Source organism: Apis florea, unplaced genomic scaffold, assembly GCF_048593485.1.
Source record: "Apis florea isolate Af1SG1 unplaced genomic scaffold, ASM4859348v1 contig_3326_pilon, whole genome shotgun sequence".
Classification (NCBI taxonomy): domain Eukaryota; kingdom Metazoa; phylum Arthropoda; class Insecta; order Hymenoptera; family Apidae; genus Apis; species Apis florea.
This window is the reverse complement of record NW_028256739.1, coordinates 623198-644732: the sequence shown is the minus strand read 5'-3', so window position 1 is coordinate 644732 and position 21535 is coordinate 623198. Positions and strand designations below refer to the sequence as shown.

Here is a 21535-nt window from a genome sequence, read left to right as displayed (position 1 = left end):
AAAACGAATTTTATTTAACACCGATCGATCAATCTTCTTGGAGGTCAATCAATTCTATTACAATCTTCCTAAATTTTATATGAAAATTTTGAATTAAAAATACAAATCCTTAGAAGATGAGACGAGTTATGGATTACACAGTGATACCCACTGTGCAACTAATTTTGACGAAAATTATTGACATGTTGCGAATGTTAATAATTTCTGATCGATAAATTAAAATCCATGGAACTTAAATTCCATGGAATTTTTCTGTGTTTTTTAAAGGATGAAATACGCGAACAAATAAAGGCGGAAATATATGAGAGGAATAATTCAGACCAAGATACCTCGGTGCGGTGAATTTACCGAGCGAAAGGAAGTTACGAAACGGGGCGAAATGGATTGGTTGAAAGCATTATTAAGATTACTGGTCGATCATTTTTCTTTTCTTCTCTTTCTTTTTTCCTATTCTTCCCTTCCAATGCTCTTCGTTTGATTTCCGTTGTACCCCCTCGTTTCTGCTCACGTTACCTGTCTTATACCACCCTGTCACTTCGTTTCGTCGTTCCGTCATTGTTCCTCGAGGAAGGTGCGCGCATCCATTTTCATATTGCTAGAATGACGCGGTGGTTGGAGAGAGACGATGAATGCTCGCACGATTTCGATGGTTTCTAAATTCAGAGAAAAGTCAGTGTGAATAGAATGACGATTCGAGTGAACAAATTACGTAATGACGCTTCGATAAATTTTGAGGGGAGGGGAATCTTCAATAGAATTGAGATTGAAATTTGTTTCGCTACCTGTTTATGAATTTCATACATCACGAATCACGGAGTAACAGATTTTTCACGCCGGATTTACTTTTCTTCGCGGCTGCAATATTTGTTTACTCTCGCGCTTTATTGCCCGCATTTTTCGTCCCAGAGCTTCGTGCCAGATCGGATTCTCGGCGTGCATAAATCCCATATTCATTTTCATATCATAACACTTTTTACGAGAGCGCGAGCTCATAATTTTGTCCTGTTTCAGATCGTTTTAGATCTCCTTCGTCATCTCTTTATATACACAATGATAAAACGCAAGGATCGTTCGTGGTAATTCGTACGACTCGGTGAATCAGTGAAATTTCATTTCTCGATTCCTCCCTTCGTTCATAAATTATATTCACGTTATTATATTATATGTAATATTATATTTCTTATTCGAGAAATTTTAAAGAATTGGCCGAGACAACAAGAATTATTCCTTGAATTCCTTTGAAACTGTAATTAATGTTTAATTAAACTGCCTTTGATTGATCACTTGCTACAAGTCTCTCACTTCTGAAGAATCTTAGAAGAAATTAAATTTCGCATAATTCTTTTTTTTTCTTTTCGAATTAAATATACTTGTTGTTATTTCACATTCTCCATTCGCTTTTTAGATTTTATTCTTCTCCAACAAGTTTTTCATTATCGGTGGAGAACGTCTCATTATTCAGATCTCACTTCCACCCACACAAGCGACGCCATTTGCGTCTAGCAACGCTGTCAGAAAACCCTTTCTTCCAAAGATTTTTGTCCACGATTGTTTAAAGATTCATCGAGCTTTACACGACCAAGATGTCCAAGATTAATGAAAAGACAGGTGACGAGATGGGGAAATGGCCGCACGAGGTTCGGTTTACTTTATCAACTTTTGAAAAGAAACGCGTTAAAGATGGTGTACCGAAGCTTTATGAATGTTTGACCGATGCGCAGGGACCCTCTTCGGGACGGTGACTGGAATGCTCCTTGATCGTTCGTTGGAAAAACGAGCCCCAGCGGAATTTCCTCTTTGAAATATGCTCGGAAATTAAATATTCTTGTTAAAAACGCATGTTACGATCTCTCTGCTTTTTAATCGAAATGTCCATCCGTTTGTGCATAAATTAAACGTGCTCAACTAATATCGATGTCTCTTCACGGATGATACGCGAATAATTTGTGCGATGCATTGCGCGAAATTTTCTTCAAATTTCCTTTCCAAAGATTGAGATTTTTAATATTTTTAAATTACATACGTTTAATGCTCGAAATTCTTGAGTGTAACGAGTAATCGAAATGTATCGAAATAGAAATTGATTTCGAACAGATCGAAGATATTAAATATAACTGAACTTTTGATTGCCTCGAATTCTGAATTCTTCCTTACGCGTTTACGAAAATAATCACCGAGTCGATACACACATTTCGCAATGCGTGGATAGAATTTAAAAACGAATCGTACACGAGTGAAGAGTTATCCGTTTCCGGAACACGTTTCACCGTTCGAAAACGACACAAATCGTATATGGGGATAGAGAATATTCGCAGTGGTAAATGGTTGAATGTTGTAATCCGAACGAAGCACGTTGGACTGGCTGGTATCCTCCTCCATACCTCCTTAAACGAATCGGACATGGCTCTCAATTGCTCTTTCTTTCCATTCCTCCGCTCTTCACTTCGACTTTCCTTCGCCATCGTTGCTCGTTTCCCCTCCTCTCTTTGTTTTATCGTCGCGCGTAAACTTCTCCCATTTTGTACCGTCAATAATCGCCACGGATCGATGACGCGGTCGTTGCACCCCTTTTGCGTTTATTCGACGAATTAAAACACTTGGCTCGACCAGCGTATTACCGTCGTAACCGCGTTGGAACCGCGTTCCACGAGCGATACGATAAATCGGTATTTTTCGAGAGCGGAGATTTTTTTCTTTTTTTTTTTTATTATCCCAACAACAAATTCTTATCTTCGTTGTATTTCCATTCGTACTTTTCGTCGAGTCTTTATTTTAGAATCGAATACCATCGTAGATTCCATCCATCGCGGAATTGAAACGATTGAATTTTTAACGTTTATATAACTTCATTATATAAAATAACATCGGTCGAGCATAAAAAATAAATAGCGATGCGATAAATCGGTATTTTTCGAGAACGGAAGGGATTTATTTCTTTTTTTCTTTTCTTTTTTTTTTTTTTTTTTTCATCCCCGTAACAAATTCTCATCTTCGTCATATTTTTATTTCATCGTGGAATAGAATAACCAACCGTGGATTTTTCCACGTAAAACGGTCGAATGCCCAGCGAAGCTTTTAACATTGATAATTTCATTAAAAATAAATATTTCATTCGGGGATGAAAAAATACGGTGGTGTTTTCAAGTATTGTTTTAACAAATTCTCGCCTCCATACATGTTTCTACTTTTTGTCCAAGATTGTCGAAGACAGAAAATAGTCTAATTTCGTAACGTGTCTTTTAACGTCCTATTTTCTTTTTTTTAACGTCACGTTTCTTTCAATCAAATCCGAAAAAAACACGAACAAGAAATAGTTCCAAGATCCGGATGCAAGCGCATTCCAAGAAGCTTGAATATCGGTAGCCGCATTCCTCGCGGCTAAGGGATAAAACGACCATAACGTCTCGTTCAGCTAATGGCAGAGGCTTCAACGAACCCTGCACTCGCCCCTATTTTTACGCTCCGAGCGGAAACACGCCCGTTCAACCATTCATAACGCTCCCGAAGGCATTTGCACACGGGAGAAAAGTTACGTGCTTACACATTTACATCCCCTCCTCGACCTTCCTCCCCTTCCTCCCTTAAACCTCTTTCCATCGTTTGTCTTCGGCGTTCAGCCTCCTCTTCTCCTCCTCCTCCTCCTCCCTCGATCCATCCCCCCACGTCGAGTATCGCGAAAAGCAATTCGGCCTTCCTCCTTTCGTTCCACCCCTCCACTTCTTCCCTTTCAACCTACGTCCGTAGGTATCTCGGCGCCAGAAGAATCTTCACGTAGCTGCACCGTTAACGAGCAACTGAAAACTGCACCACCTCTTCAAACGAGAGAAACTCGTTCTTTAAAAATCGTGCTACCTCGTCCTGCCGTTCCACTGCTCTGTTTTCAACGCTCCCCCTCCTCTTGGCCCCGCTCGTCGCTTTTTAATCCGCCGGCGAAATCGAAAAGACACGACGACCGTTGCAAGTTTTTTTTTTTTTTTTTTTTTCTTTTCGCGTCACCCTCGCCTGTTCAACAACTGGTTCACCCTCCTGGACCTCCGGGTTTCGTTTCGTTTCTCGTCACGTTTTTTTCGTTGGCATTAAAAAGCTTTCCCTCGACCGATTTGCGACTCTCGCGACGGGAGGGAAAGCGCGAGAGATGTATGTTTGTTGCTGTGTCACGAATGAACTTTCGATTCGGGGATAATGTTTGAGTAAGTGTAATTAACAAGAGTATGAAACGAATGAGAAATTAAGCGTTCGGTTTTTTAAGATAAAACGTAAGAAATAAAGGGAATTATTACGTTTTTTTGTAAGAAAAGAAAACGTGTCAAGATTTTGGGAAATTATACAACTTCTTCGATGTCATTAATTCTTATTATGCTTGCTCGGATCTCCCGAACTATCTAAATTATATTTCCAAAGGGCAAGTACACGCCTCGAAACGAGGTAATATATCTTTGTCACTGTTGCCACTGTTTTAATAAATAAGTCTTACACAGGGAAGTAAATATAACTGTGTATACGAAATGTAGCACGTTCACATAACCGAGCATTTTTACTTATTTATTCTCGATGAGAAGAAGAGATCTCGAGAGCAGATACTGAAGTTAAATTAAACTTTTAGTATTTTCGTTTTGAATATTCCATTCGAAACTAGAGGTAAAAAAAAAAAAAAAAAAAAAGAAAGAAAGTGGATGAAAAATCGATCGAAAATATGGCATTGATTAATCGTTTGCTCGAGCAGATATATTTGAGAAAGTGCATCATATTTTATCGTTTACCGCACAGTTCCAAGGGGCCAAATTGCGAGGGGGTAAAATCGAAAATCTAGATTAAGGGGAATAATGATCCTAGTAGGTGGAGAGCATCGGCACGAATGTATTGTTGGAATCCTGCTTATCTAACGCCGCCTACAGGGAATACCTGGTTATCCTATTACCAGCTATCTGAAATTTCGCGCAGACTAAAATATCTAATATGCGGATTGTGTGCTAGTGATGATTGATTTGATATAGAGAGGGATGCAAAGACTAAGCGCTTCGAAATTTGTGAAATTTTCAGAAGATCGTGAAAAAATAATCTCATAGAAATGATACGAAATATCAAAATGAAAATAAAGCTGTGAAGTAAGTAAGTAAGTAAGTATATTTTGGTCCAGTTTGTCGCGGTTTGAGAATTGAGAAATTGTTGTTCTGAAAACGGTTTCGGTTTAATACTTGAAACGGGAATGTAAAAACAACAGTGGAACGAATTGTAGAATTTGCAGTGGCGATGAAATAACCAATATAAGTACGTTCTTAGTCAGACTGCGTACATCTTGATATTTGACTTAACCCGTACATGTAGAAAGTTATATATGTATTTGCTCGGTTAAACAATGTGATATTTATTCTTGAAAGTAAATACATGTAGTTAGGATCTGTATAACATCTATAAACTGCGATAGAAATAATGAAATAAGCTTGAGCATTGTGCGGACACCGCCGATGAAAAATTTTGAACGTTAAAACAACCAAACTCTCTTTTAGAGATTAAAGATAGAACGTAATCGCAATTAACTATAGTTTATATTATATTAAGATCCAACTAGAGACCTGCATCTTTCCCTTTTCTTCATTCCTTTCGACTATATACACTGTACTGTAAATCTATAAAAATTCTATAGTTTCTTCTTTTAAATTCCTGCATAATTCCTGATAGGTGGAGGAATTAACTTAGGGCCAATTTATCACAATTTATAACGAGTAAAAATTAATTTTACAAAGGGAAATTTTACAGATTTTACTTGGTTCGTAATTCCACCGGATCCAGTGTTAATTTAATGCAATTACAAATTTAAAAGAAAAAAAACAGTTCTTCGAGTTTCATTCCACTTATTCCTCTTACGCCTGCGCTTTGCATTAGGAAACGCAATATCTAATATTAGTTCAACCCTCCTGTTATCTTTATACTTTCTCGCTACGGTCTGTCGCTGATCTGCTTAGAATAGCACTTCAGCTACATCCCTCTCGAAACCCGTCCAATATATATATTACGCTTTATTATCGGCTTGTTTTGTGGCGGCGTTCATTTTCTTCCCGCATAATCTAGAAATAATTCGTGGAATAAGCTAAAATTCCATCGGGTTCCCACGATGCGTTAATTTAAAATACGCAATCGTCGTAATTGCGACGCGACCGTGAAAACGAATATTAATAAAGAGATGATAGATATTACGACGTCCTAAACTATTTTCCACCTCTCCTACGCGCGTTTTCGTATATGTGTGTCGAATATAATTAAACTTATGGCGTAATTAATATTTACTCGAAAGCGTGTAACGAGACGCCGGATTAAAACAGGCAGAGACGAATTAGAAGGAAATATTCCAAAATTTATTAACGCGTCCCGAATGAAAATGTTCGATCATTTATAGCGATCGATAAATCTTAATATCGTTAATATTCTGTACATAGTAAATCATTCGATGATCAATCACGCAATCGCCTCTCCGAATTCGGTGTGAAAGTCGACGGATTAATAACGAGTTCGAGTTCGCATAATTTTTGTTGAAATTCGAATCTCTTATGATCATCAGGCCTGTGGATACCTGTGTAACATGTTCGTTTTAATGATGAATCAGTTACATCAGGTAATCGCAGCAACCGAGTTTCTCCACAATTATTCCCGACGACTAATTATCATGCTAGTTTCGAGCGAGTGAACCTTCTCCGTCTCAACTTCCGCGAACAGTGTCCATCTACGATCACCGACGGAGAACAATTTATCACGAACTTCCATTTCGACAAACCACCCCGGAGCGATACATACACTACGCGACGAAATTGCAGGCTCGAAATAAATTTCCACATTTCGGGGAAACAATTCTTTCCTCCAACGATATATACGTAGATTCCATCATTTATAAATTCAAACCGTAAGAGAAAGGAAATACATTGGCTGAACAGAAAACATTATCGAGTTTCTTCCTCCACACGCTCGATACGCGTGAATTCCTTGGAACGAAGTTCCATCGAAACACATTGGAACCTAGTAACTTCTCCGATCCACCTTAATCCCAACGTTTCTCCCTATTTATTCCCTATTTCCTTGTTCCGTGACGAACTCTTAGATTTCAATCTCCGTTCTATTCTATTTAAACCGCATTCCGCCCGGTCTACCGCGACAAGATGCTCGAATTCAAGGGATTCCTCCCATCTCCCGCCGGCTGGGGAACAAAGTAAAATCCGAAAATGGGGAACGAGCGTGTCTTCCGATGTCTTATCAATCTCGAACGTTCGCGTGAAACGCGAACAATGCCTCGGTCGGAAGGGATGCAACGGCGACAATACGCGGCGCGATTGAAAAATCGATAACTCGATGGTACGTTAATAGAGGGGAGGGAGGGGATCCCGAATTCGAACGAACGAAGAGGAATTGGAGGAAACCGAGAACGGAAACGGTGGAAGGATGTTTGTCCCGGGTTTAGATTTATGACGGAGGGGCATATTTTTGAAGTGTGTTGGAGATTTGGATCTAGACTCGAATGCGTTCGACCCTTTTTTAGGGAAATTCTCTCCAACTGAGAGAATCCAAATTTGAGTATCGTTGATAGAATTGGTGGAATTTGGAATCTCTTCGAGTGGGGTAAAATTCAGCTTTGAAGTTTCGGTTTGTTTTCACTAGAATAGAATGCTGGTCAGAATTCTCAATATCCATTCCCACAACATATCAATATTCTTCATTTTTCTCTTCTACTATTCACCTGTAAGACCGAACACTCTTCTCTCTTAGTTTCTTCTTAGTCATTTTCACCGATCAAAATCAAACTTCAATTCACAACTTCGTTTAACAAAACTTCGCAGCCTACTTATCCCTTTCACTTTGTGCACCAACCCAATTATTACTTACAATTCTTACCGAAATTTTCAAAATTAAACGAAAAAAATTGAAGTGACACAAATTAAAGTTTACAGAGCGTTCAGAGAAGTCCGCAAAAGTCGAAACGAAAATTCTCTCTCTCTCTTGGAAAATTTCCACGCTCGGAAAGGATTCCCCCTTCCTCCCCAGTTTCGTTCGAGGGAAATTCGAGGGAGGAAAACGCGAACGTCAGGAAAAACGGCGCGCGAATATCCGGCTTCCACGCGAAATATCTTATCGGTTGCAGATCCGCGGAAGCATCATCCGCGCGGAAGAAGCGCGAAAAACTCGGCGAAGCTGGAATCGGCGGAAGCGGATCCGATACGAGGAGGTTGGACGCGAAGAGGGTGAGGGGGGGGGAGGGGAGGAAGAATCACGAGGATGTTTCCCTCCAGTGGTATCGTTGGCACGGATTCAACGAAAAAGCAACGACCGACTTCACGACCGTTTCTGCCAGGCCGATAATCGGCTCGTTGCGGAATTGATATACACGTGTACCGGTCGTAAATCAGGGATTTGATTCACGGCCAAGATTCCTTCGGATAAAGGAGCGGCGGGTGAACGTGTTCAGCCTGGTCGCGACGATAAATTCATACGGTTACAATGCTCGTGTACAACAACGCCCCCTTCCCCCGATCGTTTTCTTTTCTCGCATTACGCGAGAACGAAGCTTGTTGCCGTTCACAGGATATCTTTAAGGGATGAGATCTCGTTTCGATCGATCTTGAACAATTCTGAAAGAGAGGATTCGATTTCGTTCGCTCGAACTATTTATTTCGATCGTTCGATTTCGTTTGAATGTATTATACTTCGCGAGGGGAGATGAGATCCATCGTTGGGCACAATGGAGGATGAATCTCGGAAGTGGATGATGAAAACTTGAAGCTTAACGAATCTGTAGTGTTAGTGAATTAAAATTTTAAGATATATGTACAAGAAGATTGTTCCATCCCAGAAATGACATTTATCGAATATATATGCATATATCGTTTCCAGATTGTATACTTGACGAAACAACTGTTATTTTTTTTTTCGTTTATAAACCAAACACTCGAACGTTGAAATCAAACGAGGCATCAACAGTTGATACATTCGTTCCACAAAGATGCATCGCTCCTTTTAAAACTTGAACAAAGTGATACACTCACAAAGCGAGTGGGGATAACAGTGGGACGCCACTTTCCACCGCGAAACGCCACCATTTCTCTCCATTTCCCACCTTTTCGCATCTTTTTACGATTCGCGGTGGCACGCAATATCGCTCCGAGCCTTGCATCATTTATCGCTCGCGAAACAGAATTCTCCGGCTAATAAAATCGCCGTGAGAAAGGTAAAAATTCATTACATTTATTAATGGTTTCATCCGGAGGAGCGTTTCCTCTCCTCGTTGTTTACGAGGAAAAAAAAGGCGCGCGATATTTGTCGCGTCTCAACTAAATACGCTCGTCAACGCTTTTTCTTTTTTCTTTTCTTTTTTTTTTTTTTTTGGAACTCGTAGTTTCGAATTTTTTTCTTTTTCTGCCTCTCCTGTTATATCTTCTTTCCCTTTCCTCCCTGGAGGGGAAACGTTCGTTACGAGGTTGAAAATTTCACGGATCCTACATTCGCTAAGTAATGAAGCGCGTAACGAAACTGCGATGATATTTGCAGAAGTGGGCCGAAAAACTCGCTGACGCTGTTTGAAATAACAATACGAACATTTTTCGAGGCTCTACTAACTGAAACGTTTGAGATTTCACTTTTTTTTCACGGTTTCGAATAATTTAGAGAGATGATTAAATAGAGAGGATGGGTTTGACTAGGGAGTTTTTAGATTTTCGTTAAAAAGAGAAGGGAAAAAAGGAAGGAACGATGAAAAATAAGGGGAAAGATTCGAAAATAATGTGAAATTTCCCTCGGCTTTTATAACCTTTAGACTTTTGAGAAGAGATTTAAAGTTTTAAAGACCCTTTTTTTTAATTAAATCCCGTTTGAGCCAACCGTTACTCCTCTCGACCGCTTCAAATTTTATCTATCCACTTGAACGTTTTAATCTCTCGTTACGGGCAAGGTACACGAGGCTATTGGCAACGGGACGATAATTTGAAAACACGAAGGAAATAAACGAAGGTAATGCCCGGATCGAACTAAGTTATTGGCTTCCTATAGATTAGGATTAGCCGATGTGTCGACAGAATGGCGGAGAGAATGAACAGAGAGGGTTGAAATCACCTTATATATACCGCCTCTCTCTCTCTCTCTCTCTCTCTCTCTCTTTCTCTGTTTCTCTCTCCACGTTATAGCGGTCGAGATAGCTTGATCCTGGACTAATCCAAGGTGAGTTCTAAGAGCGTGGGATTACGGCTTCTCGAGATCGTGACATAGGAAGCATCCGATCTTAAGATTATTACATTTAAAGTTATAACATTCGAGATCTCGAGATTCTAATTTTGCAGCGAAGACGAAGAAAAATGGAAAAGGAAAAGTTGTGGTGAGATGATCCTTTGAGATCGTACGAGTATTCCGATGATTTTAAACTTATACTTTGATATTTAAAAAAATTTCAAACATTCGAGACATTTTATGAGTCTCAAGGCTTCCGTGATACCAGGATTTCCAAGGATTCCAAGGATGGAAAATTCTGAAACAAAATTCTAAGATATACAATTCTATAGGTTCCTAAGATTATAGCATTCGAAATCCTGAGGACTTATAGAGTTACGGGAGCACCAGGATCATATAGTATCAAATTCCAATGGTATAATATCCGATTTCCAATATTCTCTATTCCATCCAAATGTTCCAAGGAATCGATCAAATATCTTCTTTGCGTATTCGCAAACTTTCCGTAAGATCGAATTCCTCGCCCGTATAAGTGGAACGATCCACTTCTTTCTGAAAAGGAATCAAATATAAAAAAAAAAAAAAAAAAAAAAGAAAAGTATTCTTATGAAATTACGAATAAATGGATGGATGGATCGATCGATCAATGATTAATTTTGACAGATTAATTTGAAATTGAAAACAAAATCGATCAGGATCGTCCATCCACGCCTGTATTCTTTAAAGTTTTATTTTCCTATCACTTGTCGAAAAACCGATTAAGCAAATTCTGAAAAGGAGGATACAACGCGTCGTATTACACGGATCGAAGCTCGTTGACGAGGCTGAGATAGCCAATCTGCCAGACTGATAGCTGGATATCGACTGCACTTCGCAGGATTAACTCTTATATCATCCTGGAACAGGGATCGACGCACAGCCAATTAATTACGCTCACTGCTCAATTGCAGTCCCTTCGTTCGTGCTCTTCCTGCTTTGATTTGTTTCACTGTTGTGCCATCCTCCCATCATACTCGTGCTAAGGCTTTACGTACGTGCTTTATGAAAATCCTGTTGAACGAAGGGGGCAAATGTGATTTCTTTGATTCTTTTAATTCGAACTTGTATTCCGCTCTTCCATTTCCTTTATATTTTAATGAAAATTCGTGAAACGTTTCTTCGATCGTATTTGTTTCGCGACGTTGAGAATTCTTGGATATTCTTGAAGATCTATAAGAAGAGTAAATGAAGAGTAAATATGACGTATCTTTCTTGAACAATGAGATTTTAACAGAAAAATAGGGATGAAACGAAAGTTTTTGTATTTGTTTCGATCAATCGTGATTGGAAGAAATTTATACGCGTTTATGGAAAATTTAAATGTATAAAAAAAAAAGCTAAGAAATAAAAAAAAATACCCAAGTAAAACACGCGTTATTATCATTATACATTTAACGTATGAGACAGATTTTTATTTATATTCACAAAGATTTCAAGATTCGCGTGATTCATAACGAATATATGATATATCTTATATATTTTTAAAATTAGATTAAATAAAACTTGAACGGATATCGTATCGGTTTCATTATATTTATCGAAGCTTTTTCAGCAGAAAAATCAGGGATGAAATCAAAATTACATTCGTATCGCTGATAGGTATTATGCAAGATTGTATACAGGTTGCATACACTGTGCTATAAGATAATGCTTACACTCGTTGATCCTTTCCAAACACACCAAGTTTGTTGAGCAAGCCTCGAGTTATAGCGCAGCCTGGCAAACTAGCCCTTATTATATCGCCGAGCGAGGATCGATCCTATCCACCGTGATCGAAGAAAGTTGTCGAACAAAACAAGACCGACACTGCGCCGGAAATATATTCCACTTGTTCACACAAAATGTTACACAAACACCGTGTAACACCGTGCATCGAATTTTATTTCCAAATTAATGAAACTAAATGCCACGGCCTTATTACGCTTGTTCCCATTCGTTTGTTTCGATGAAAATTATCTGCATTACAGCAGAATGTGCAATAATGAAGCCGCCATACATAGCGGAACAATTTCATGATACACGCGAGCGCATTAATGAAACGTTACAGTTCGTGATAAAAATATATTATTTTCACTTTTCCAGAAAGGAAAAGAAAAGAAATACTCTAATATCTTTTTATCTTCGTTCGAAAGACTGTAACTATTTGTGCGAACGATTTCGAGACGAGATTATAAATTAAAGATCCAAATGTTAGGAATAAAGAAAAATATCTGTTACTATTAATACTCTACGAAGATGCATTCGTTCGCAAGTTGAAATTGAAAATTTTCAAATCGTAATAAAATTGTTAGAAATTATAAGCAAAAATTATACTTTTCCGCACAATGTGTTCGAACGATGTAATAATAAATGCGTCCAAACGTTCATAAAAATCCTTGTTTGTTCCGAAAACATTTGGGAAAGCATAATAGGAGGGTATGGTGTATTTTAAATTGGCAAGAAAAAGGACACGATAACATAGAGGAAAGAAGAAGACAGGGAGATGGAAAGTCGTTGAGCCCCCCCGCAAAGGTTGTTTCCTCTCTTGGCGAGATACAAAAAGGGCAACAAAGGGTGGAAAAGATACGGAGGGGTTGCAGGACATCCGCCTAAGTGATACATCGTATCCTCGTAGCGGCGTGCACATTCTTAGAGTCCAGAAAACCGACGTTAAAACAATGCCGTAATAAATTTGTGGCTTTTGTTTCGCCGGCATTACGCTCTTATTCCTCGCGAATGTTAGAATGCGCTGAATATTAAAATGTTAATGGAACGTGAACAAGAAGAAGAATCGTTATATGAGCCTCGAAAAAGAAAAAAAAAGAAAGAGGAACAACATTTTTCCCTTAGTTAAGGCTTACAATTTACAATTTCACGCTGCGGAAGAGGAAAGGAATTCTTGCATCCAATATTTTCAAAATATGATTCGAGCTCAAATATTTGCAGAGAAAGAAATCCGCTACTTCGAAGATACTCGGCATATTTATATATCTCGTAAGTGGTATTGCAAGTTATACAATATTTGAAGAGAAACACGTAGAAAATTGTATTGTTGTTGAAGAAAAATATTTGTATAAGAATTACACGCGAATATTTAAGAGAGCTGCCATCGAACGGCATCTGAATCATTTCGAAAAGGGAACACGAGCAATGGTAATTCCATTCATCGACATCCATCATGGTACACAGCCTGACGCTTCCTAATTGCCAGGATAATTCCACGGAATCATTTGCCGAGCTTATTATTTCTTCGTGTCGTGTCTTGATTGATGCTGTTTGAGCTCTAATTCCAGCCAAACACTTAGAATTTATAACTTTGTCCGAATTCGAAAAGCAAAGTTACTCGTGGAAACGATCCACTCGTTAATGTTCAATTTTGTTCAAACAATCTCCATAAACATGAATCGATCTTCGAATCGAGCTCGAATCGATGGGATTCCATTACAATAGAAGAATATTACGTACCGAACGTTGCATGAAAAATTGAAATCCGATAAATATTAATTAATCGGCCAATTTCATATGCAACGATTTCAAAGAAAAATTTTAATCATTAACTTACTCTACTTTATTCACTATATTATTTATCGAAATATCCGAACTATCTCTTGATAAGGATTTACCTTGGTAAAGACACGGCTAATAATGTTTTGAAAGATTAATCAGAAACGTGATCTCGAAACGTTGGACGCGTTGTTATCCTTGCGGTTACATTCCCCGGGCTATTTTCCCTCGTTAAACGGATCAAGTGTTCTCCCTTCAATACAGTTAATTCAGAACCGGTCTACCTAACCGGAACGATTCGAGATGACATCCGACCGTACTGTCTCCCTCAGGATCGAGGGTATACGCAAGAGTCCACTCAATAGTTAATTAATTCCCTCTTAGATCGGGGGTTCTTCGACCGCTGTCTACGGCACTGGGACCTCAATTGACCCTACACCGTAGGAGGACACGAAGAGGGTGGCGCTGACCGCGTTTATACAGAGAGATAACGGCGACAATGGCATTGAATTCCATTCCGGTACGTAATTAAGACCCTTTAAAATTTTTAATTAGAATCAACCCGCGCTATACGCTCCCCTCCCCCTAACTGTGAAAAAAGATTTCATTTAAAATTCTATTTCCATCCCAGTCCATGGATCAACGGGTATATCCCTGCTAAAAGGACACTTACCAAATCCACCCACCGGTAACGAGAAACGAAATGAGCAAACGTTACACGTGTGTTACACGTTGTACGTGTGCACATACGTGTACACATAGATGCCAGATGATTCGGCTCGTTCCGATGAGTTTTCAATTAATCGAAGCTTGGCCCAAAACGGTGATTAAAAGCCTCCTCTCTGCACGAATTCGATTTTCGGGATAAAGCGGAACGTCAAACAACTCGTTCGACGTCCATCTTAAATTGGTATCCGTGGACACGGATCTCTCTCTCTCTCTCTCTCTCGAAGCTTTTGTTCCTCCTCCTCCTCCATCGTTAATTGCTTAAGTAAATATCCCGACGGAGGAGAGAGGGTCGAGGATCGTTGAGAGACATGTTGCTGGACATTCTGCGGTCGGGCAAAGTGAGCGTTTGTGGCACCCGCATCACGACGTTCGAAAGATCAATATTGAATAACGCGGTGAAAATGCCAATATTGTCGTCCTTCTGGGATTGGAAACACTTTCCAAGATTAAAGAAGCGGGTTCAGCCTGGATGACAGGGGGCACGAGGAAATTGTATATGTCGTTGCGATTGCGTGACGTGCCTTCCAAATGTACACCTTCGTTTTTCTTTGCCGGACACGTGTGCTATCGCTGCTTTTTTACCGTGATATTCGGTGCCTTTTCCTGGCCTTATCGAACGAATATTTGATATTGGTAAATGCGGGATCCGGGGAAATAGTTTTGGATAAGAAAACTTATCCTGGATACACGTGAAATTGTATCATTTCGTGCTCTATGAAATTATTCCGTGTAATACGTTTTCTCTTTTCAATGGAATATGAAATATTTGAATGTTTTATATATGCATTTTATTCTTCCACTTGAGTCTTATATATATTTGGAGATAAAAGTTTTTATTTATCTTGAAAATAATGATATGAAGAAAACGATGAAAAACTTGGAAGGATGACGAAAGCTTTAAAACTAATGTCACGCAAAAATTTGTAATATTATTAATTTTAGTTTTACTTCGTTAGAATGTTAATATAAAGTTTCATGAGATTTTTCTTTTTTTTATAAAAGTTGCATCTGTCCCGACTAACGAATATATTTATTATAATATTTTTAACATCACCATAACTCATCCTCGATCAAATTCCGGCTGAAATAATTGTTTGAAAGGGTGGAAAGAATTAAACTAAGGGAGAGCCTAATGTACCTCGACTGACAAATTTAATCGAAACTGAAAACGTTATTAAAATAGGAGAAAGAAAATATATTTAATCTCCTTGAGTAAAATTTTCGATTAATTCGTGAAAAGTAAGCTGCTTAAACAAGCTTCTGCCTGTCGAAAAGAGTTTACCCTCGATATTTCAAAAATAATCTTATATAACGTTCCGAAGGGATCTACCTTCAAAATGTTTGGAACAAAAGTCGGGGGGAGAGGGGGGAGGGGGGGAGCTGATTCGAAAATTGATGGACTCGGGTTCAGTTTGTTACGCGGGATCGTGAAATAAATGTGGCAAATGGAGAAAGATCCGAGGGAAGGAAGGAAGAGCCGCCCCGAGCTCGTCTTTGAAAACTCGGGGATAGCTTCCATTTCGGCATTCAGACCGAAGAAATATCGTCCAATCCTTCCTCGGCCAATTTTCCACGGACCTTAGCCAGAAGTGTGCGACACACGCACCATATACTCTCTCGGAACACGGCATTAGTCCCGGTCCGTTGAGAAGTAGAAACGTAAATCAAATAGCCCCTTCTGTTCCCCATTTCACTTCTTTTCAAGGGACGAACGGTGAGGAACGATAATGTCCCTATGATGGATCCGAAAGTTTTCAAGCTTGGTGACCTCGAATATTTGTCCAGACACTTCTCTGCTCTGCTATTTTGCTCATCGAATGGCAAACAATTCCTACCAGTGTTCCAGTGAATTTTCCTTCTTTCTTATCAAGTTTAACTTTCGACTCTTCAAAATTAATTTTATAACTCGATTTCGCGTTGGATCATTTTCTTTCCATTTCGATTATTCAACGTCGTGTTAATTACTTGTAAAATCGTATCTGCGAAGCATGGTGTACACATTTTACAGTGTTTTACAGAATTCTTCTTTGTGATGAGGAAATATTGAGTCTCGTATTATAATTCTTGAGATTATTGTATTAGATTGTTGTAAAATGGTCGATTTAGCTGAATACAATTCGAATAATGTTTTTATTTATGGAACAGTTAATTTATTATATATATATATAAGAAAAAAAAGCGAATTAAAATTCAAGTTTGAGAACAATACGTGACGAAGATAAAGGTTGATCGTTAAAACAGATTGAACCGATCAAATTTAATGCATCGTATAAATTTCATATTTATTATCAATTCAACGTACGATACGATGATTTATTTATGGATTTTCACGATATTATACTTTTATCCTGTAACAAATAATCGCGAGAATAATTTATTGAAATTCTTCGATCCGATTCAAGATCGTATCTTTCTCGTTTTATCGTTTTATAAATAATTCGATACAAAAAAAAAAAGAATATATGACGGAGAGGAAAAATATGATTGAAAGGAAAAAATTACGCGTGATTACAGTGTAAGACGTTTCATTGCGCGAATTTTCATATTCCATTCAACGTAGCGAGTTTCTTAAGAGAATGAAATCCTCGAGATGGAGCACCAGGAGGATTAAGGCGATCCTCCTCTTCGTTCCATTTTCTATAAAGCGCTCACCCTGGCGTTCCCCGCCTTCTTTGCACCCTCCACCACCCTCGCCCGGGCTCCCAATGTAATATATGCACGCGAAATGTTTCGTGAAAAAATGTTTCCGACACCGAGCCATCGTTAAAACCTTGTCATTAAACCTTGGTGCAACGTTGCACCTGTTCCACGATGAAAAATACACGGTTCTTCCTATTGTGCAACTTAACCTCTTAAGTAACAAGAGAAAAATTTTCCTCGTTCGTTAAATGATATTCTACAGGATTATCAATATGCATAACGTAAATTACGAGAAAATGAAAATACGTCGATTTTTATCGAGAATTTAATACGAATGGTGATAATTTATTGGAGGAAAATTTACTTCAAGAGAAATAAAACGTAGATTACGCTACGAATTCCTTTTTTTTTCACATGATGTGATCAGTGCAACGTGTTAATCAATATAATTCACGAAACTCGACACGTTTCGATTGGTGAATGGATAGGATTTTTTTTAAACCGTCTTCCAATTGTATTGTTGGGCCGAACATTCGCTCTTTCGTCACTTAAAGGGTTAATTATTTCGTACTGTTTCGTACGAAATAGTATCAGATTCATCGTGCACGTTGATTAAATACACCCGGAATATCGGGTGTCTCTATAAACTGATTGAATTCGAAATTGCTCTCCAATGGCTGTTCTATGCTAAGATTGATATTTCGAATTAAAAGAAATAGAGAATTCGGGAAAATTGCAAGTTTATTTTAATCGAAACGTGTGTTGGGTTGTTCGACTTGAAGAAACGGAATGGTTTAAACGGGGAGCAATATATAACGATGATTATGCTATTGGAGCAGATTGATTTTCTTTTTTTTTTTTTTTTTTTTTTTCCCCTCCCAAAAGCTCTTCCGTTTTGAGTGGACGATGGTTAACGCATTTGATCGATGAAACTCTTCTGTCACGCGGAAACGGGATAATTAAAAACCGCATCCATCTAACTGGCTACCGTGAAACAGAGGATAAACGTTTCGAGAGTTAATTCCAAAAATCGTATAGCCCGTTCTACAAACTCGATCGATAATTCCTTCCTTAACTCGTTGCCTGCGCCCTTTCCATCTTTCCAAACAAATTCGTTTCTATTCGATCATTATACACGTCGCACTTGCGGCTGGGGACGAAAAAAGTATTTTCATTCAACTCGACTCGTAGCGCAAACCTATTTCAAAGATCAGTAACACACCCGAATGTACATCGTTCGCTCGAGTTTCAATTACGAACGAAATCGATCCTAGCAACCAGGGATCCCTCATCCCCCCCCTCTATTGTCAAGCGTCGTTCCGCATTCCGATCGGCACAAAGTGTCTAGCTTCGTATTCGTCGCGGAATCCTGCACCCAACCCCTCTCCCCCCTCCATTCGTCCATTAACGACTCGTATGACCGACGACGAGCGTCGTTTAATACATATCGACGTCGATATATGGATCGCGGATACCAGGGGATTCTTCGACATGGAACGCGTTTCAACCCTAGTTCGACACGGCCAGACCACCCCCTCCGTCGCCAGCCAAAGATTCGAACGTTCGATTCGAACGTTGGCACGTTGGGGCGTGAAAACAAGGGAGAGGAGGGTGGGATCGAACGATTTTTGCATATCGCGTTTTGGCGCGTTCGCCAAATCATCGTTCGAGGGACATTCTTTCGTGGAGGGAATTCGCGAGGAAGGGAAGGATTCGAGTGGTTTACGAGCGGGCAGGGATGGAGAAGAAGCCGTGGAAAAGAATCGAAAAGTTGGACGAGTTTTCGACTCGCTTTTGCCGACCGACGGCTACGACCGAGCAGATGCGGGCTTTAATCGGCTTTCCTCGCGAGTTGTGCCAGTCGATAATTCGATAAAGTTGGTATTTTTTCCTCTCTTTCTCTCTCTCTCTCTTCTTCCTCTTCTTCTTTTTGCGAATATGGATACGAAGTTTGGAGTGGAATTGTGTTTTCGACGGGCGTGCGCGCGTTTCAAGCGAAACGATCAACGCACGGTGGTTCTCTGGTTTAGAATGGAAATTTGAGAGAGTTTAATAACGTTGAATATTTTTGGAAAGTTTACGAGGGACGCGTGAGAATTTGCCATTTTTAAGGATTTTTCGTTCGGTTGTTGTTTGGAGGAGTAACGTGCACGCGATTGTTTTCGTATTTTTTTTTTTTTTTTAAACCTTGATATAATAAAAATAGAACGATATATCTGATCTTTGACGATGTGTTCTTCTACGCTTCCAACCTTACAAAAGATTCTAAAATTGATCGAGTTTCTTCTTTCCCTCCCCTCCTCATATTTGTCACAATGCAAATAAAAACACGAAGGGAACCGATATGAAATAAAGAGAGCGTGAAAACTCGCGCGAAGAGATGAATCGGGCTCGTTCTTCTTCCAAGTTTAATAACATTTGTCCCACGATCGTTCGATAAAGCGAACGACAAAGAGTCTGCTTTCGACACGATTTCCTACCTGGTCTCAAGACAAATCTGAGAAAAACGCGGAGAAGATGAATTTTGTTCGACGACGCGAGATCAAGGGTCGTAAAGATGCGTGGAAAAAGAGAATGGCGATGAGAAGAGAGTGAATGAAAAAAAAACGAAAAGAAGGAAGAAGAATATCTTTTGCAGTTGCAGTCAAGATAACCGCAGTGACTTCGAAATTCCGCGGGATTCTGCGAATTGCGATCTGCAATGCGGCAAAAGAAAACTTCTCCCCGTAATTCATTCCAGAATTACAATTCAAATAACAATTCATGTAACGAATGTTAAATGTCGAAATAAATATGATTTCTTGATACAACAATTTTTTCAACCTGAGAACAGGAAACTCGAGCACTATTTTACAAGATTTTGAACAGAGAAATATCGAGCCATTCCTTCAAAAAAAAAAAAGCTTACCATTTCGAAACAAGTCTTCGATGTTCCCCTAGAAATTAATAAGAAAAAAAACGATGACATGGGAAAGAAGAAGAAAGAAATATAGTTAAATTTCAACGAAATTTCGACTATGAACCAAGCTTCGATCAATTCTTCAACCGAAACTCTTGAGAATCTTGAACTATGTAACTACATAAACTACTTCCACTTTTTCAACAAGTTCAAATTTACTTGATAAACCTCGTTAATATTTAGCATCTTTGCCACGATGTTACCACCGTCGTCGAGAATCACTCTCATCTTTCTCACTTCTCTTTCCCCCTATTATACAAAATAATAATAATAATAATAATAAATGATAAAATCCACGACTTCGTTGATCGGTGTTTACGATCCCCTCCCCTCTCATGTTTTTCATCGATATTACAAGTTTCTTGGCCGAGGCTGGCACGCTCCTTTCGAACTTCCGGCCAGATTCACCCGTGGATACAAACATCCACGTTTATTCCAGTCGGGTGGGCCAGGATTCTGGGCAGGGTTGGGCTCGCTCATGCGATCGCGTCTCATCCCGAAGGAACGTCCAAAATCCTCGGGATGGGGGGGGGCACGCTGATATCCCTGAAAATGCACATCCGCGCGGAACCGCAAACCCTACGAAATGCGCAGGGTTGTGAAACGCTTCGGAATTGCCGGGTTTACCGAAGCTGCACTTCCACTCCAGCGATCCTTCCCCTCCTCCTCCTCCTCCTCTTCCGTGTCGTTCAGTTCACAAACGAAATCGAGACACAGATGCAACGATTGTTGGTCCAATTCGATTGATTTTTATCCGTGCCGTTGTTTCATCATCTTTCAAGATGACGATTTCAATCCCTCTTATTTAACGAAGCTTGAGTTTTGATCCATTCGAATGGTGCCATCTCTAGTTTAGAATAACGCGAAATTCATACCAATGGAATATTTAAAATTGTTAAATTTTGGATTCTAATCCGGGACTACGTTCGACTCGAAAGATGAACGCGATGAAAAATGGTCGAGGGGGATATTATTGCGCAAGTGTTCATCTTTTCCAAGGAGCGCGGTTAATCTACTTCTCCAAGTTCTTTCGTGAGAGCGCAGTTCCGCTCGCGAGGTAACGCTCGCAGAATGCTCATAATTAATTAATCTCCGAGCCTCGCATTAAATTTCCACGCCCGTGGGTTATCGCGTTAATCGTGTTTACCAGCGAAATTCCCGGCAAAAACACAACTTTCTATCTTCCCCCCCACTCTCTTATCCCCGCAGAGAACTGTAGTATTGCCACTCCATTAAATAATGCAAAGCATTCTGTTGAGTTCGTTAACTGTCCGAAGCGAGCTCAAGAAAAATTAGCATAACTTAATGGACTTCGAAATCGAATTACAACCAAGGAGGAGTAGTTCAAAAACCCTCTCCTCTCCTTCCGTGGAATAGCCACGGATAGAAAATAGTGGTAGAATTACACTAGTTTTCTCGTGCAACCACGTTTAATTACCACGGAATATCGTTTGTACACGATAAGACGAACCTCGAGCAAACTTT

The 21535-nt window shown here is 39.4% G+C and overlaps 1 protein-coding gene across 6 annotated transcripts in view; it reads right to left on the bottom strand.

Annotated features, from left to right (window-relative positions):
* dlg1 (MAGUK family member discs large 1) overlaps positions 1–21535 on the bottom strand; it is a 516408-nt gene that overhangs the window by 344697 nt on the left and 150176 nt on the right. The gene's annotated exons all lie outside the window — the stretch shown is intronic.